Source organism: Talpa occidentalis, unplaced genomic scaffold, assembly GCF_014898055.3.
Source record: "Talpa occidentalis isolate TD23 unplaced genomic scaffold, MPIMG_talOcc4v2.1 talOcc4.2, whole genome shotgun sequence".
Lineage (NCBI taxonomy): Eukaryota > Metazoa > Chordata > Mammalia > Eulipotyphla > Talpidae > Talpa > Talpa occidentalis.
This window is the reverse complement of record NW_023602073.1, coordinates 40,014,231-40,032,962: the sequence shown is the minus strand read 5'-3', so window position 1 is coordinate 40,032,962 and position 18,732 is coordinate 40,014,231. Positions and strand designations below refer to the sequence as shown.

The 18,732-nt window shown below is 51.9% G+C and overlaps 1 long non-coding RNA gene and 1 pseudogene across 1 annotated transcript; one reads left to right on the top strand and one right to left on the bottom strand.

Moving 5' to 3' along the window:
• Positions 1-1,511, top strand: part of LOC129146276 (class I histocompatibility antigen, Gogo-C*0203 alpha chain-like) — a 2,933-nt pseudogene extending 1,422 nt beyond the window's left edge.
• Positions 1,512-3,839: 2,328 nt separating this feature from the next.
• Positions 3,840-6,064, bottom strand: LOC129146313 (uncharacterized). The gene is made up of 3 exons (XR_008552875.1): positions 5,926-6,064; positions 5,755-5,799; positions 3,840-4,428 (listed from the first exon to the last, which is right to left on the bottom strand). It is a non-coding gene; the product is annotated as an uncharacterized LOC129146313 (long non-coding RNA).
• Between the last annotated feature and the right edge of the window lie 12,668 nt (positions 6,065-18,732).

Below are 18,732 nucleotides of genomic sequence, written 5' to 3'. Positions count from 1 at the left end.
GGGTCGTCAGGGTCTCCCCCTCCAGGCTTCTCTGCAACCTGCCCGGGAACAGCCCGCGGGACTTTCACCCCGTTTCATTCTGTTTAGTTTATTCCCGGCGGGAGGGGGCGTGGGGCGGGGAGATCCCGGGTGGCGGGGCGGGGACAGGCTCTCACACCTTCCAAGAACATGTTTGGCTGCGATGTGGGGCCCGAGGGCGCCTCCTCCGCGGTTATGATCAGTTCGCCTACTATGGCGCTGATTACCTGGCCTGAACTAGACCTGCGCTCCTGGACCGCTGCGGACACGGCTGCTCAGATCACCCGCGCTAGTGGGAGGCCCAGGGTGAGGCAGAGGAATTCAGGAACAATTTGGAGGGCAGGTGCTTGAGGTGGCTGCGCACATTCCTGGAGTATGGGAAGGAGACTCTGCAGCGCACGGGTAAGAGGGCCTGGAGGCCTCCCGGTCCCCCCCTGCCTGGAGTCACTGCGGGAAATGAGTCCTCTCTCTAGTCCCGAGAGGGGGACTCCCCTGGGGTTCATGTTCTGCACTAGAGAGACTCCCAGAGACTCCGGCTTCTCCTGAAGGACAGTGAAGGGATCCCGTCTCTCCTGAGAAAGACAGACAGTCCCTGACATCACACGTCACCGGGTCCTTCTGACCAGGCGGCCTGTTTGAGAACCACGAGTTTCTCTCTCAGTCTTGTTTCTGGTCTGAGAACATTTTCAGTTATGTGATCCCCTGCTTTTCTGTGTCATTCACCTTCCACCCAGGTCAGGAATAAAACGTCTGTGTTCCACTCCCTCTGCTTCATCCTACCCTGGGCTTTCTCCTCATTCCAGAACTTTCTTAGGAATAGAGAATCGCACAGATTCCCCAGATTAGCCTGTTTTTTTACAGTTTATGCTTCTTCCTGCCACACCAGTTGTCTTGTCCATTGTGAGGATGCTCTCATGAGGATTCTTCAGTGTCCATGGAGGAAACACAAAATGACTTTTCTGATTTACCACCTCAGATCCCCCAAGGACACATGTGACTCACCACCCACCTCTGAGGATGAGGTCACCCTGAGGTGCTGGGCCCTGGGCTTCTACCCAGCGGACATCACCCTGACCTGGCAGCGAGATGGGGAGGACCTGACCCAGGAGATGGAGCTGGTGGAGACCAGGCCTGGGGGAGATGGAACCTTCCAGAAGTGGGCGGCTGTGGTGGTGCCTTCTGGAGAGGAGCAGAGATACACGTGCCACGTGCAGCATGAGGGACTGCTGGAGCCCCAAGTCCTGAGATGGGGTAAGGAGGAGGATGTGGGCACTGAGGCTGTTCTCAGGGCCATCAGGAGCCCTTCTGGAGCCCTTCAGAGGGTCAGGATAAGGTCTGGGCTCAGGGTATGATCTTCCCTTCCCTTCCAGTGCCCCTCCTCAGTCCTCCATCCCCACCGCGGGCATCATTGCTGGCCTGGTTCTCCTTGGAGCTGTGCTCACTGGAGCTGCGGTGGCTGCAGCTGTGATGTGGAGGAGGAAGCACTCAGGTAGGGAAAGGAGTGAGGGATCTTGTCCACTGGGGGCTTCCATGTCCCAGGCAGAACTTGCCCTGCCTGTTTATTGGGAAGTGCCATCCACACACATGTGTTGCCCAGAGGGCATTTGCTCCAGTCCCCCTCACCTCCTTTCTTCTTTTTCCCCAGTCCTGACCTGGGTCTTTAGTCCCAGTTCTGGAAACTTCCCTGTGGTGCAGGATTAGAAGATTCCTTTAGGCTTCTGACCTGACTGCTCCCTGGTCTCACATGATTTTTCTACCCACAGGGAGGTAAGTGTAGATCAGTGGTTTGACCCTGAGCCCCTGGGGACAGTGTAAATGGACTCCATGGGGGAGTCACCCTCATCTGTCCCTCCTGTGGTGTCATCTCTTACCAGGTTCTGTTTTGTTCTCAACCAGGCAACAATAGTGCCCAGGGCTCTGATGTGTCTCTCAGCCCCTAAAGCATCTTTTAAAATGAATGTGATGAGGGCCCTCCACGGTGGCACAGTGGGTTGAACGTAGTGCTGTGAAGCTGTCCGCAGCCTCCGCAGTGCAGGTTCGATTCCCGGCCAGCCAGGAAGACTCCCACTTGGCAGGGCAGACATCTCCTCTCTCGCCCGCTGCTTCCCTCAGCAGTGCTTTCAGTCCGTCTGGTCTGTTCTGCTCCCCACTCTGGTGAATCAGGTCTCTGGTGAACCCTTTCACTCTCCCGCGACTTGGGCCTGTACCCCAGCTCTTATATAAATAAAAAAAATTAAAAAAATGAATGTAATGAGGCTTCTGTTGTTCACACCCTTGACAGCACCTGGTATTATGCAGAGTTCGCATTTTCAGTCTCTCCTATGTGTGATGGTGTCACTGTTCTTAACTGTGATAGTGAGCATTTGTTCATATTTTCACTTTTCTATGAATACAGTTGCCGTTATTATAGAAGTTTTGTACATTTTTACAGATGAGGTGCCATTCATTTATTACACTATTTTTGTCCTTATTAAAATTGGGTTATTTCTTTCTGATCATTGAGTTTTCGGCATTATTTGTAGATACAGTCCTTTGTCAGATTCGTGATTTGCAAATGTTTCCCCCAACTCTGTGACCTGAACTCCTTTACTGATGGGAAAACGAACACTATTGCCCAGACAGGAGCATGGGAGATACATATATTTGGAAGAGAAAAGATAAATTGCTAGGTTTTGAGCAGATACTGGCTGATTGGGGTGTTGGGGGTGGAGGGGAATGACTTATGCGTATCCTTGAGTGTTATTTAAATGTCCTTGTATGAGCATGAAATATGCTTTCTAAAGTAAATTACACTTCATTCCTCAACTTATAAAACTCTTCACACATCATGACCAAATCACGTGTTAAGACCAGACTGACACGTGGGTTACAAGTAATGGACCTGCTCGTCATAGTTGCAAAGTCATGGTTTCCCTTTGGGTTTACTCTGGTATTGTCCATTCTTGGGGTGTTGGACACGTGTAATGACCTGTGTCCATCATGAGAATATCATACAGAGGATTTTCACTGCCCATAGTGTCTTCTGTGCTCCAAGGATTCAAAAGCAAAAAGGAACCAGTGGAATCACATCAGACTAAAAAGCTACATAGTGAAGGAAGCTATCCTTAAAATGAAAAGACAATATCAAATTGGAGAAACTATTTGTACATCATCAATCCAATAAGGATTTAATATCCAAGATCTACAAAGAACTCCAAAACAAGAAAACACCTCAAAACAGAGGAGAGGAGCTAAATAGGTACTTTTCTAAAAAAGATACACATGTGGCCAATAGATATATGGATACAAGTTTATCATCATGTGCTGTCAGAAAAATGCCAATTCAAACCACAATGAAGGCCTCCCCTGGTGGCGCAGCGGTTGAGCACTGGGCTGCGAAGCTGCCAGCAGCCTCTGCAAGCCAGTTTGATCCCCGGCCGCAGGCGAGGGTCCCACATGGTGCAACAGACCTCACCTGCCCCTCCTGCTGCTCCCCTCAGCAGTGTATTTCTTCGACAGCCTGCCTGTTCTGTTCCCTGCTCTGGCTTTGGTGAATTCTCTCACCCTCCTGCGCTTCTTACTGTACCCAGTGCTTGTATAAATAATAAATAAATAAATCTTTAAAAAATAAATAAAACCACAGTGAGTTCCCACCTCACATCTGTGAGAATGACCCATTGAAAGGTGTGGAGAAAAAGGAACTCTGGCACATGGTGGGTGGGAATGATGTCTTGTCCTGTCAGTGGGCAGAATGAGGGGTTCCCTGGACCTTCAAAACTGCACACTCTACATGGGATCTGCCATCAGCTGCATAAAGACAAAACATACACTAAAGTGTAAGACCTTCAATAGAAAAGAACTTTAATACAATTACTATAAAATAGAGAATCAGTGTGCAATAGAGAGAGAAGAAGAGAAAGAATATAGTTAGTATAGTTCCCAAGTGAAGCACCCAAAGTTACCCGTCCCCTCATGGGTCAATGCCCAGCCAAACAGGCTGGGCCCAAAGCAGGCCCACTGGGGCCCGAACGCCTGCCACAAGGCTAAGGCACCTACTGGTAGAGACCCATGGGAAAGGGTCAGGAGGGGCCAGGCAAGTCTGGAAGGAAAAGAACAAAATCTAAATCCATGACAAGATAACAGCGGTCATTGTCAGCCTCCCCATGAGTCTCTCACCCATGTTTTTAATCTCTTTCACATGTCTCTTTCCATGTCCCCAACTCCATGGAACAAGTCCAAGTGAGAAGCAAGGCGTGGTTTCTTCTTCACATGTCTCTCTGCTCCATGCACCTCCTCAGTCTCCTTTCCCCATCTTGCTCCATGTCTTCCTCCTCTTCCTTAGCTTCTCATCCCTGCTCAGCCCCACCTTTCCTTAGGCGGGGCGGTAACTTGGTACCTCTGTTTTCTATGGATAGCACATTGGTCCTGCCCCTATGGGGAAAAAAAAAATGAAGGTTCCTCAAAATAGACCTGTCATATGGTCAAGCATCCCATTCCATGGTATTTATCCAAAGAAGGTAAAAACACTAATTCCGAGGAATGTGCGCCTCCTACGGTCACTGCAGCGCTGTCCACCATAACCAAGCGATGGAGACAAACTAAGTGCCCAACGGCAGATGAGGGGATAAAGAACACAAGCTATACACACTATGGAATACTACTCAGCTGTGAAAAAGATGAAATATTGAATTTGCAACAACATGATAGATATGGATGGGATTATGCTAAGTGAAATAAATTTGAAGGAAAAGTTACATACAGATGATTTCATTCATATTTGGAATATAAAGAAACAAAGTTGGGACAGATGAAACTAAACCAAAACATATTCTATATATATGACTGTAGAATTGAAGCTATGGCTGGGGGTAAGAGTAGGAAACAAAGTAGGAAGAGGGCCCGATGGACTGTAGTGAAGACTATGGGTGCCCTTAGGGTGGGTGTGATGTGGTAACAAACATCTGAAGAGATGTGACCCTTGCCTCTGAACACATACAGTGTGTAAACCAATGCTAACCTCAACTGAATAATACAATGAGGGGGAAAAGAAAAGAAAAAGGTAAATTGTCTCCTCTATTGGTCACTGACCTCAGGACTTGGCCTTCGCCTCCTCACTGCCATGCAGGGTGAGGGGCTGGTTGCCCACAAGGGCAGAGGCAGGAGGTGCAGGGACTCCTGGGGCTGCCCAGGCACTGCTGAGTAGAGACACTGCAGAGAGGGAGGCTCTGAGGGGACCAGAGACAGAGGGTCAGAGTACCCCAGTGCTGAGTGAGGGTCTGGTTCCCAAGGAGAGGGGAATGTGCGCATGTGTGTGTGTGTGTGTGTGCGTGTGTGTGTGTAACAAGAATGACAGGGTACACAATATAAAATGATGGGAAGTCAATTAACATCAAGCCCCAGAATAAAGTAATTCAAATTTCACACAGTGTAAAGAGTGTCAGAACAACACCCCAATAAATACAGTTCCATGGAGAAGGAGCTTCTGAGTGGGACTGAAAAAGCATTGGACCTGCAGAAGAGGAGGAGGTTTATGGTTGGCTTGAGGTGTAAGGAGCTGGGCAGGACCCCTCCTCCTGTCCTGGCCCCTGCTAGGATGTGGTGGCATCTTCACCCCTGACAGCTCACTCATTACCCGAGTGTTAACATTATCAATGGTCCACTGCATTCCCAAGATGTCCTCCTGAAAGCATCCCCATTGCATAGTCCCAGCCTCTCTGCCTCAATCCCCACCCCCACTGCAATTCTCCAGGGTCTCACCTATAGGGGCGGAGATACACTTCAGAGCACAGGGACTGTGGCTGCCTGGGGGAGAACACAACAAAACTTGGTGAGAGGAGACCACAGGAGAAACTGATGAGAGTGACTCTCTCATGGGCTCCATCTACACCATTCCCAGGGCTCAGGGATCAAAGCCTTGACCACACTTACTTGCAGCCTGAGTGTAGCTTCCTCCTTGTCCTCCTGTGGGAAGAAGCATCAGGTGAGACCAGGGAGTAGTCAGGTCAGAAGTCCTAAAGGAATCTTCTAATCCTGCAGAACAGGGAAGTTTCCAGAACTGGGACTAAAGACCCAGGTCAGGACTGGGAAAAATGAGGAAAGGAGATGAAGGGGGACTGGACCAAATGCCCTCTGGGCAACACCCGTGTGTGTGGATGGTACTTCCCATTAACCAGGCAGGGCAAGTTCTCCCTGGGACATGAAAGCCCCCAGTGGACAAGATCCCCCACTCCCTTCCCTACCTGAGCACTTCTTCTACCCCCTCACACATGAAGCCACCTTGTGTCCAATGAGCACCTCTAAAGAAAACCGAGCTGGAAATGAGGACCACGGCAAGGATGGAGAACTGAGGAGGTGGCACTGGAAGGGAAGGGAAGGTCAGACCCTGAACCTGAGGCCTTGGTCTGACTCTCTGAAGGTCTCCAGAAGGGCTTCTGATGGCCCCGAGTCAGCCTCTGTGCCCACATTTCCTCCTTATCCCATCTCAGGACTAGGGGTGCTATCAACCCCTCATGCTGCACATGGCATGTGTATCTCTGCTCCTCTCCAGAAGGCACCTCCACAGCTGCCCACTTCTGGAAGTTTCCAGTCCCCACTGCCCCCCCCGCCTGGTGTTCACCAGCTCTGTGTCCTGGGTCAGGTCCTCCCCAACTCGCTGCCAGGTCAGGGTGATGTCATCAGGGTAGAAGCCCAAGGCCCAGCACCTCAGGGTGACCTCATGCTCAGAGATGGGGTGATGGGTCACATATGGCGATTGGGGGGCCTGAGTAGGAAGAAATGGAATTTTAATGCTTTTTGTTTCCTCCATGGACACTGAAGCAGCCTCATGTGACCATCCTCCAGTGGAGAGAACAGTGTAGATGGAGGGAGGGGCACAAACCCCAGAAACCAGCCTGGTCTGGGAGTCCGGGATAGCAGGTGAGAGCCCAGGGTGGGATGCAGGTCTCTGAGCATTTTGTTGCTGACCTGGGTGGAGGGTGATGACACAGACAGGCAGGAGTGAGATCTCCAAAAATGTTCTCTGACCAAAAAACAAGATCTCGAGAGAGAAACTCATTGCTCCTAAGATGGCGCCGGTCAAAAGGATCCAGTGAAGGGTGATTTCATGGGTGGTCTCCCCTCTTTCTCAGGAGGAACTGGATTCCTTAACTGTCCTTCAGAAAAAGTAGGAGCCTCTGGGCCAGTCTCCATCCCAGAGCTGGAAAACGTGGCCGACAGCTCCCTCTCTGGCCAGAAGGGGGCGCTTCCTCACCATGATTCCATTTCCCTGCGGGGTGCGCGCCTCAGGGAGATCAAAGGCCCCGCAGCCCTCTCACCTCTGAGCTGCGGCGCCTCCTTCCCCATCCCCAGGAGTCTGGGGGCCCCTCCACGCACCCGCCCCCAGGCTGCTCCCGTCCTGCTCTGCCCGACCTTCCCCTCCCCCTCGCGCCGGGGAGCTGAGCCGCGGGCCCGCCGGGTCCAGGCGCGCAGGTCCCCGCCCAGGGCGCGTCCCCGGCGCCGTCGTGGGGAGCTGGTCGTGCCCGCGGGGGAGGCGCCGTCGGGCCCCGCGGCGCAGCCCAGAGTCCTCTGGATCGTGGGAGACCCTGAGCCCGCCCTTCCTGTCAGTCACCCCGTGGTCTCCTGCCCGCACCCGATCTCCCGCCCTGAATAATCCCAAACTTAAATAAAACCTAAAGGGTGAAAGTCCCGCGGGCTCTTCCCGGTCAAGGGCCTGGCAGGGGCCACGGCCTCGGGGGTCACGGGGCCCCGAGACTCGGGGGGGGTGGGGCGGGAGCGGTGACCCGCCCCGGCCCGCGCTGCTCCCCGGCCCGGCTCTGGCTGCGGCGGCCGCGCGGGGCCTCCAGGAGCGCTTGGAGCCTCCGCGCCGAGTGTCTGCGGAGCCGCGTCTCCTCGCCCGACCCTCCCGCCCCGCCCGCCCGCCCGCCCAGGGGCCCGCGGCTCCGCGCTCTAGCCCGGGGAGTCGCCGTCGAACTGTAACAGGGTGGTCCCCAGGAAAGGGGGAGGTTCCCTGCCCCACCCAAGGGAGGGTGGAGCTGAGCAGGAAGAGGAGAAGCTGAAGAAGAGACTGAGGAAGGAAGCAGGATGGAGCAAGGAGACCTGGAGGAGGCGCATGGAGCCTAGAGACACGTGAAGAAACTGTGCTTGTCTTTTGGTCGTGGACTGGGTAACACAGATGTGGGTGAGACCCGTGGGGAGGTGACAAGGGCAGCTTTTATCTTGATGTTGATTTTGCTCTTTTCCTTCCGGGCTTGTCCGGTTGTTTGTGACCCTTTTCTGTGGGTCCCCACTGGAAGATGCTTTAGACTTGTAGCAGGCTTTGGGGCCTTGTTCTGGGCCGATCCCATATGGATGGACTTTTACCCACGAGGGGATGGGTAACTTTGGGTGCTTCACTTAGAAACTAGACTCTTTGCCTTTCCTGTATTGTTTCCTAGTTTTATTAAAGTTCCTTCCCATTAAAGTCTCCTATGTTTTGTGTTGATGCGGCGGATGGCAGAACCCATTTAGAATGGGCAGGTTTGCGGGGCTTGGGCTGCCCCTCTCCCTGTCCTATAACAGAACCCGAACTTTGTGTCGTCCACGTAGCCCCCCGCGATGCACCTGGACTCCTGGAGGCCAGGCAGGACATCACCATTTCTAACACCCTCAGAGAGGGGGAGCCTGGGGGCGGGGAGGGGTGAAGCCAGGTGGACCCTCCTCCCGGGGGCGGGTCCTGAGTCCCGGGGAGATGGGGCAGGGGAGAAAGTGTCCAGGAGGGAGGGAGCTCCAGAGACTGAACATGGGCAGCGGGTCCAGAGGGGGCAAGACTCAGGGGACAAAAGGAGGAGGCGGGGGGGGGGGCAGAAAGGGACCAGGACTGAGGGGGCCACGGGGGTGAAAGAGGGGCCTAAGGCAGCAGCTTCCTCTGCAGAAGCCTTTTCCCTCCACCCTGCACTCACCAGCCCAGGTGTCTGTCTGGGCCAGAGCCCTGGAGAGAAGCAGCAGGAGGAGGGTTGGGGGCTCCATGACCAGCACTGCTGGGGTCTGGGGAGCTTCTGACTCCAGGCTGGTGGGTGGAGATTTACCTGGGCAGGCAGTGATGCTGACTGGTTCTCTGGGAACCTCCAGGCACTGGGGACTGAGAACTGGGGAGGAGTCACAAGTGTCCAGGGCCCAGCACAGGTGGTGGAGACAGAAGGGAGGCTAAGGGGGTAGTGGGGTGTCCCCAACAGTAACCTTCCTGCCCTAGACACAGCCCTGGGGCCTGGAACTATGAGAACCAGACTAGGGCCCTGGGGCTTTGCTCTGGCCCCTCCTCTCCTCACCCAAAGCTTGTCACCCTGTCTCCATGACCCAAGCGCTGGGTCTGTGATTCTCAGTATTTTCCTTCCCGGATCCATGACCAGTCTTACGAATTAGGGAGGACGCCAAGTATAATCTTGTTTAGAAGGTATCGCTCCCCATATTGACCACACTGGGAATAAAGCTGAGTTTGATCATGCAGCTGTTTATTTAGAATAATAGTAATAATCCAAGCATGTTAATAGAAAGTGTTCTTAAGAAAAATAACGTATTTCTGAAAATAATCAGGGCAATGAGAAGAGTGGATCTTTCACGTGTTTTATGTTTGCAGTTGTCTTCTTGTCTGTCTCGTTGTTTATCTTGTCTGTCTCATTAGAAGACAGTAGGAATTTCATGCTTCCTTCTGCATTTAACTGTGGTTCTGGTTGAAGTCTATGAAAAAATTATTTTTCACTACAAATCCAAAAAGTAAAAGTAGTACTGGAAGTTGGCAAGTGATAGGACACAGTTTTCATGATTCTGTTTTTTTCTGAGCACTTATATTTGGTCAAGGTGAAGTTACTCTCAGTTATCAATTGCCAGTTGATTTTCTTTTTTTTTTTTTTTTAAAGATTTATTTATTTATTTACACAAGAACTGGGTACAGTCAGAGAGCTGAAAGGTGAGAGAATTCACCAGGGCCAGAGTGGGGAGCAGAACAGGCAGAACAAGGAAATACACTGCTGAGGAGAGCACTGGGCAGCAAGAGAGGTCTGCATGCCATGTGGGACCCTCACCAGTGGCCAGGATCACAGCCCAACCCTCAACTGCTGTGCCACCAGGGGAGGCCCTTGTCAGTTGATTTTCTTAAAGGAGCACACACTCAAGTTCAGGACAATGTCTGCTAATTAACCAAATCAAATAGCCACAGATTTTGTCATTCATTCCTTCATGTGAAGATGGTATTGCCTACAAAAAAAAAGAAAAATAGTCTAATTCATCTCATGCAAATATGTTTCTTGGCACATGGTAGTTGGGAACGCAGCAGGAGTGTTCTGTGTGCACTTGTGTGTCCTCGCATCAGGTGCTGTAAAATGTGGATTTGAAGATGACAGAATAATGAAGATAATTTTTAATGCTTCAACCAAGACAATTTGAAATGAAACTGGCTGGGAGTTGTGTTTCTGAGGTAAGTGCTTGTGAAGAATAACTGCAGTTAGTAATATAAGCTCCATTTTTAGTAAGTTTTACCTCAGCAGATGGCAAAATAGTGAAAAAGCCAATGGTGTCTAAGTGACATTTTGAAAATAGTTTTGACCTCGTGGCTCCTGTGACAGGCTCTGGGTGACTTCAAGGATTCCACAACCACACTTTGAGAAATGCTTTTCTCAGTGAACCAGGGAGCATCTCCCAAGTGTTCTCTGCCTTGGCCTCCCCTTCACTTCCCAGCATCCCTCTCCCTGGCTGGCTCCTGCCTCCCCAAGCTGCCTCCCCTGCAGACACAATGGGGAGCAGAGAGAGGACCCTGGAGACATAGAGCTTGCTCTGTCATGAGAGATGGACACTGAGTAAAGGTGACAAAGACAAGTGTAAATCCGACCTGAGCCAAAGGCAGGGAGGAAGGAGCGTGTTTATTATGAAAGTAGAGCAGTAGGAGTGCTTCTATTATTTTAAATAATATCAAAAGATATAAAAAAAATAAAAACAGGGCCTCCCTGGTGGCATAAGGTTTAAGCCTGAATGCTATCACTGCTTAGATCTGAGTTTGATCCTGGCCAGGGAGCAACCCACATGGGGCAGCAGACCTCTCCTGTCTCATCCACCCCTCCCCTCAGCAGTGGATTTCAGTGGATCGGCCTATTCTGCTCCCTACTCTGTGTCTGGTGAATCCTCTCACCCTCTGCCCCTCTGGCCTATACCCCAGTTCTTGTATGCATAAGTAAATAAAAAATGAATCTTAAAAACAAACAAACAAAAAATTACATGCAGCATCAAGTACAAGATCCATCTCAGACTCAGCAAACAGCAGAGGCTGGGGACCCAGTGGTGGTGTAGGTAAAACAAGACACAATGGGGGATTCAGTCAGCTGGAGTCAGGCTTTGTCATCAAATGAGTTTGATGCCAAACTACAGAGGGTCAGTCCACCATCCAGCTGCCAGGCCAGAAAGTCTGGGCTGGTCTGCAGCCCCAGCCAGTAGTCAGGCACCACCTGGGAGACTCACGGGATAGCTTAAACTAGCCCTTTGTTTAATTTTTCTATATCCATATATCTAAGTGACATATTTGTCTTTCTCCTTTGGGCTTATTTCAATTAGCTCCATCCATGTTGCCCCAGATGGCATGAGTTTATGTTTCTTGATGAGTAGTATCCTATTATCTATGTACCATCTCTTCTACAGTTTGGCTACTGTAAAAAGTGCTGCAGTGATCAGGGGGGTGCAGGTTTCCTTTGAAGTAGTGTAAGGTCCTCTGCGGGTGTGCTGGCACCTGCCGCCCTAAAGGGAGCCAGAGTCTCCTAGAGCACCTGCTTACTCTGCACAGGGGGGTCCAGGAGGTTAGAAGTTCTGCAAACAGAACTTTTTTTTTTTTTAATTTTATTTATACAAGCACTGGGTACAGTCAGAAGCATGGGAGGGTGAGAGAATTCACCAGAGCCAGAGCAGGGAGCAGAACAGGCAGAAGGACCGAAGTACATTGCTGAGGGGACCAGTGGGCAGCAGGAGAGGACTGTCGCGTCATGTGGGACCCTCACCTGTGGCCAGAATCGAACCGGCGCTGCAGAGGCTGCGGGCAGTAGAGGCTGCAAGCAGCTTCGCAGCCCAACACTCAACCACTGCGCCACCAGGGGAGGCCACCAAGGTGGTTGTTTCCAGAGCCTGAAGTCTCTTGCAATTGTGCACACGGTTGAGAATCACAGTGATGAGTCCCCTACTGGGCACTATCCTTCCATCGGCTCCAGCCTGTAGGCCCCTATCGTATGGGGTCTGTATTGCTCCAGCCCTTGGTTTTGGCTTTGGGGCTTTTTGGCAGCCCTCCTGTCTTAGAGCCCAGGCAGGTGGGTGCCACTGCGGCCTATCCTGGCATCCCATCCTCATGCCCCGTGACTACCCTTTTCAGTTGGGATCCCAGCCGGTGTCAGAGACACGAAGGGTTAAAAGCTCTTTGTGAGTTGCTGGACAACACCAACAACAAACAGCTCTTTCAGACATGAGGCCTGGAGCCTTTGGTGCTCCTTTCAGGTGATGTCAGACACTGACTGGAGGCCCAGTCAATGACAGAGTTCTTCATCCTCTCTTTCCCCTGCAGAGGTTGGCTACTGGATGCTGCTTGTCTTCTTTCAGCTTCTGGTTCTCCTTTCTTGAGAGGCCAGGAACAGAGTCTTCCCCTTCTTTCTTTGGAGGTTGGAACAGAGCCCCTCAGCTCCCTCTAACCCTGGCTTATATCACTCTTCAGGGTGTCCCAACATCAAGTCTGATTGGACCGTTTTTCTTTTTTTGTGCAGAAGAACTGGGGTATTGGCCAGAGGTGTAGAGTGAGCAGAACAGGCAGACTGACTGAAACACACTGCTGAGGGGAGCAGCCGGCAAGGCAGGAGAGGTCTGCTGCGCCCTGTGGGTCAGATCCTGGCCAGGGATCAAACTCAGACATCAGTGGTAACTGTGCCGAGACTTAACCCCTAGGCCACCAGGGAAGCCCTGCACCATTTTTCATCCTTGACTGACTGGGCCACTTAGTACCAATCAGCCCATAGCTTGCACCTGATTGGTCCTGCCCATAACCCAGGAAGCGTGCAGAAAAGGGCAGCTCTGAGGAGCAACTGCCTCAGCGGACTTGTGGTGGAGCAGCAGAGTGGAGACCACCGCTGCTGCTGGCTCCCGCTACCGAGGCACCTCCCAGATCTGCGCCACAGATGGGGGGGACAGGCACTGACCTCTCTTCCTGAGGCAGGCACTGTGGGACTTTGCCACCTGCCCAGGCCCCTTCCTTCACCACAACAGAACTGCTTTCTAGTGCTCTCTGAAGTGAAGGATGCTGAGGCTCAGCCCTGTTCATTGAAGCGCGACCCAGAGCCAAGTCTGGAACCAGGATGTCTCCACGTCTCCTCGTCTCTCCCCTAGTGGCTCATGCCTCCAGCAGGGAGGTGACCTGCAGTCCCGAGGAACCCACCACTTCATGTCAGAGCCTAGGGCACAGGTGGTCACAGACCTGGCAGGACTGCAGGGTCCTCAGTGCCCCCCAGCCCTGAGTTGGAGCTGCCTCTGTCCTGACCTAAGGTCCTCCCTCCCAGAGGCCTCCAAGCCCTTCAAAGCTGGCGCAGGACTTACCAGCTCCTTCAGCTCTGCCAGCTTCTCCCGCAGCTGGCCAAGTTTCGTGGCCAGCTCGCTGTTGGTGTGCTGCTCCGTTTGGAGTGAGCCGGTCACCTCCATGTTCTGATGTACCTGGATAGACAGAAGAAACAATGAGACACCACCCAATACAGCTGGAGACCCAGAGCTCGGTGTCCCCTCCCACATCATGACGAGGTCATCCCCCAGCCCAGGGCACCCCAGGCACCTTACCTTCTTGCCAAGTTCTCTCTGGGCTCCGAATCTGATCATCTCCTGCACCCACCCTCTGCCCGGGACTCCCACGTCACCCGCTCTCCACGGGGATGAACACTGCCCACCTCTACACATCAGTCTCAAAAGCCACCCCTCCAGCCTCCAGACCCTTCAGAGCCAACTGCTCCTCAGTTGCCACATCCCACCTTGCCGCCTAGCAAAGGGTCTGCTGCCAAGGGCCCATGGGAGATGGGTAAGTGTCCAGTTGATTTTTAAAAGACAAGGGGGCAGAATGTCCCAGTTACTCATCTCTGGTTAACCTCAGGTACTTGCAGTTCTGCTACAAAACTCACCTTAATCCTTGCACCTGTAAAAAAAGCCCCCTTTCTCCTAAGCCTGCATTTCCCACTCCCAAGCTAAAATGAATTCATCACTTTGAAAAATCAACCGCTATGTGCACTGTTGGTCTTTGGGGGACATGCCCAGAGGGCAAGCCCTGTGTGTGTGTGGGGGGGGGTGTTATTGACACTCTCCCAGTAGGACGGGCCCCTGAGCATTCACCCTGAAGGGTTGGAAGGCCGAAATCTCACACTCCTGCTCTGGAAGCTCTTCCCAAAAGATCTGTTACCCTTCACAGTGTATTTTATCTTGTCTAAGATGATAAAGATGTGCGGGAAGGAAAACTACGATCAACCAAGCAGGTGAAATAGCAGACATGGACACATTGAGGGTTAATGATGGCAACATAAAATCAGTCAGAGGCCAAGTACCCCAACCAGACAAGCCTCGGGCATGCACGCTGGGAGAGGGCAAGCCAGAGAGGGGGTCTCAGCATGGCCTCACCTTCCTCTTGTCCAATGGGGGCAGTGCTACCCCATTGGAGCGGTTAAAGTCGGACACAGCACCTGCAGAATGTCCTGAATCTACAGGAAGTGAAAAGGGAAAAACAAGGGCAAGTGGAGGAAGAGAAAAGTGACTTAGAGAAGACAAGAAGGCCAGAGAAGGAAAGAGAGAGCAGCTCTGGACGATGGATGCTGGAGACAAGGGTGACGGATCCATACCAGGCCTGCGCCATCTTTCCAAACGGCCACTCTCCGCCTCGCCTGAGGCAGAAAGCAACGTGAACCAAGAGATGATCAAAGCTACCAAATCAGTCTGGAAGACACTGATCTGTCCCAGCAATATCATTTTTTTTTTATAGAGGCAACTTTTATTTATTTATTTATTTGTTTGTTTGTTTGTTTTGTTTATACATGCACTGGGTATAGTCAGAAGCGCGGGAGGGTGAGAGAATTCACCAGAGCCAGAGCGGGGAGCAGAGCAGGCAGAAGGACCGAAGTACACTGCTGAGGGGAGCAGCGGGCGGCAGGAGAGGTCTGCGCGCCATGTGGGACCCTCCTCTGGTGACTGGGAGCAGCCGGGGATCGAACCGGCGCCTCAGAGGCAGCGGGCAGCTTCGCAACCCAGCGCTCAACTGCTGCGCCACCGGGGAGGCCCCCCAGAAGTATCCTTTTCCAGGTGAGGAAACTGAGACCCGGGAAGGATGTGATTTTCCCTGTGATCACCCAGCAAGCAGGTGGCAAAGACAGACTCCACTTCAGTGGTTGCCTAAACCCAAGCACCCGGGGCTCATCTGTGCCGCCCTAAAGGGAGAGGGTGTTCTCAATGCCTGGCTTCCCCTTGAGGCTGGGGATGAGGGAAATTGCCAGAGCAAGAAGTCCATATCGATGCCCTGTACTGAAGGCTCACTGCACACAAGGACCCGCACGAAGGGATGAACGCACAATCCTCTCACGGATGCTGCCTAGATTTAAGTAGAGCTGTAGCACCCTGACTCACAGGTGGACAAAGAGCTTAAACAGTGTCACCCCAAATCAGATCCCCAGCAGAGCTACAGAGAGGCCGCACTCAGACCCAGGGTTCTTACCCACTTCTTCCATGCTCTTCACCTCTCACTCGGCTGCCCCTGGAACACCCCTCTCCCAGGAAGCCTGGCTGAGCAAGACTTACATCCTTAGATGACATACAACCACTGGAAGTGGTTGTCTCTGGCCTACTGCCATGTTTCTTCTTTTTTTCTTAACTCCTGCAGGAGACCCCAAGATGTTTTTCCTTTGGTAGTCTCTCAACTGCAGAGAGGAAAAAGAGAGTTGAGGCTCACGAGAACGGCAAGCCCCTGTACTCACACCCCACTTTACAAGTTAGATTTGCCATCTGACTTCATGCCACCAACATCTCCACCAGGTGCTGTGAGTAGTCCCCCCGTCCCATCCTCCCAATGACAGAAGAAATGGACTGATAACTTGGTTTAAGAAAAAAATCTTTAGGAATTTTCACTCAGTCTTCAGACTCGAACTTCGGGATGCCATGACTCAGTAGCTGCCAGCAGGCAGCGCTGCTCAAGCTCCTGCACCAGTGGATGCTGATGGCAGGAGGCAGTGAGGGGACAGCCAGGGGCACAGCCAGGCACATTTCAGAGCAATCTGTTACAATCTCACATATGTCTGCATACGTGCATTAACACAGAAGGCTTTTTTTCTCAGGAGACTCAAGCAGAATTGATGCTTCAGTCGCCTGTTTATCCTGTGGCGTGCTGAGCAACCCATGTTGAGACGACTGGGGGAAGATTCCCAACTGGGAAGGTCAGTTTGCTGGGATCTGATCCACAGAGGATAAACAGATCACTCCAAAGAGCACTGATTGGGGGGCACTCTGGCCCCAGGGTCATAAGGAATTAGAATGTGAGATGGAGGAGTCAGACAAAAATTGGAAAGTTTCCACAGAGAAGTAGAAACCCCGCAGAAAACCAAACTAAACAATTCTTCCCAGTGTCACCCAGAGTGGTTGTCAACACTTCAAGTTTACTAGGGAAGCACAGGCTTTGTAGGCTCAGTGTTTAAAGGTGGGGTACAGGACAGAGCAAGCGAGCCTGAACCCTCTCCCAGGGTCGGGTCCCATGGTCTCGAGTCCACTTCAAGTTGGTAATCTGCAGCCATAGGAGAAACCTGAAAGGGGGTTAGTCCTGGGGGGCTGGGGCAACAAATCAAGCACCCAGCTCTTGATGTGACATAAGGATGGTTCCCAGGGATTGTGATATAACTACATTCCACCCCTTGCCCCACCACGCACATTCGCCGCTCCTCTTTGTCCTGGGCCAGCCCGTTTATGAACCCCTTCTCTTGTGCTCCTCCCTCATCACTGCTCTCTGGTTCTGGCAGAGAGCCAGGAGTGGCTCAGGCCTGGTTATGAGGGTCTTCTGCAGGGATGCAAGAATATGGGTAGAAAGTTGGTTAAATGTGGTAGGAGACATTTCCTGAATGCGAGCCTGTGTGAATTTTAGGAGGCAAGGAGCAAAAAGAAAAAAATAAAGTTATCATTAGTATTGGCCCCAAGAGTGGGAGGAGCCATGAGACTATAGGATTTTGAAACCATGTCAGTGGAGACTTGGAGCCGCCGCTTTCCCTTTCCACGTCTTTGCGTAGTTTCATGAAGCCTTCCACATTTTGTTCTATAATCCCTGACTCACTGATACAGTAACAACATTCTTCCTTGATGAACAGGCAGGTGCCCCCTTATCAGTTTTTAACAGGTCCAGAGCCCACCGGTTTTGGAGTGACCTGTGCCAGGGAGGGGAGCTGTCTTTGTGATGATGCTAAAGACACAGAGGTTTTTTCTAAGGAGGTATCTATCCTTTCACTGAAATGTTGAAGTGCGGGAATGAAAGCACAAAGGGTATCAGTTGGATAGCAGGGGTAGCTGTGACTGGAGTCCCATAGGGGGACTGAGAGTTGGGGAGTCTGGCAAGCAGCGTCCGTTATCTTGGTCATAGTGGTATTGAGATTAATTGGAGCTGCCGCCAGTAGAGGCCTCTGAAGGGAAGCACAGAGGATACAACAGGAGTATTAGTCCCAAGGAGTCAGTCAGGAAGGGTAGAGTGTTTTGGATTATATGAACCCAGGTTGAGGGTGTCTCTGTCTTTTCTGATGATGTTAGCTGATTTTGTAGGACTTGCTCTGAATGGAGGATGTCCTGGGAGACTTGGACTGTGGCATATTGTGTCGGGACATATTCCCTTGAGACGGACAATGTTGCCACTGGGTAGGAATGCCAGCCCGTGTACCCTGTGGCTTGGATTCCCTGTACCCAGCGTAGGTCCCAAGGATCAGAAAAGATAGCTAACTTAATTCGTATTGAAACCGTATTATGACAGACCAGAGTGAACATTTGACCTTTGTCTGGAAGGTACACTGTACATGACAGATAAGGGCACCTCCCATATTCTTTGTAGGAATTCTTACAGTGATCTAAGGTTTGATGGTAAAGAAGCAAGGAGTTCATAGGGTTGGTAATCAACGAAAGAGTTAGGGTGAGAGTGATGGGTGCTGTGCATCCGGCCTGTGGGCACTGCACGGTACCCACCAAGTGGTAGTCTCCGTGGATCCTGAGACAAAGGTCTCCCTAACTTTGAATTTCCACACACAGGACACTGGGCTCCGGGAGATTTTGACAAGAAATGCGCATCATCCTAGTAGGACCCAGGTTACAACATGCATACTGTTTGTCTTCGGGGGCATGTTTGACCCGAGAGAGATGGTGCCAGGAGGGGTCTCCCAGAGGTGTTATCACTGCAGGCGTGGTGAGAATGACTGTGTGTGGACCGGTCCATGGAGGCTGCAGTGGCTTTGGCTGAAGCAATTTGAGCAGGACTTGGTCTCCCGGATGCAGTGGTGGGAAGGTCAGCTGAGGAGGTCGAGATTCAAGGCAAGACTGGGTAAGTGCAGGTCTTCATGTTCCCGGAGCAGTCTCAGAGCTCTCAGGAGAGTTTAGTCAGGTGACCCTTGATTAGCCCATTGGCGCGCTCCACCTTCCCTGAGGATTGCGGGGTGGTGGGGAATGTGAAGCTTCCAGGTGATACCTAGAGCCGTGGAGACCTGA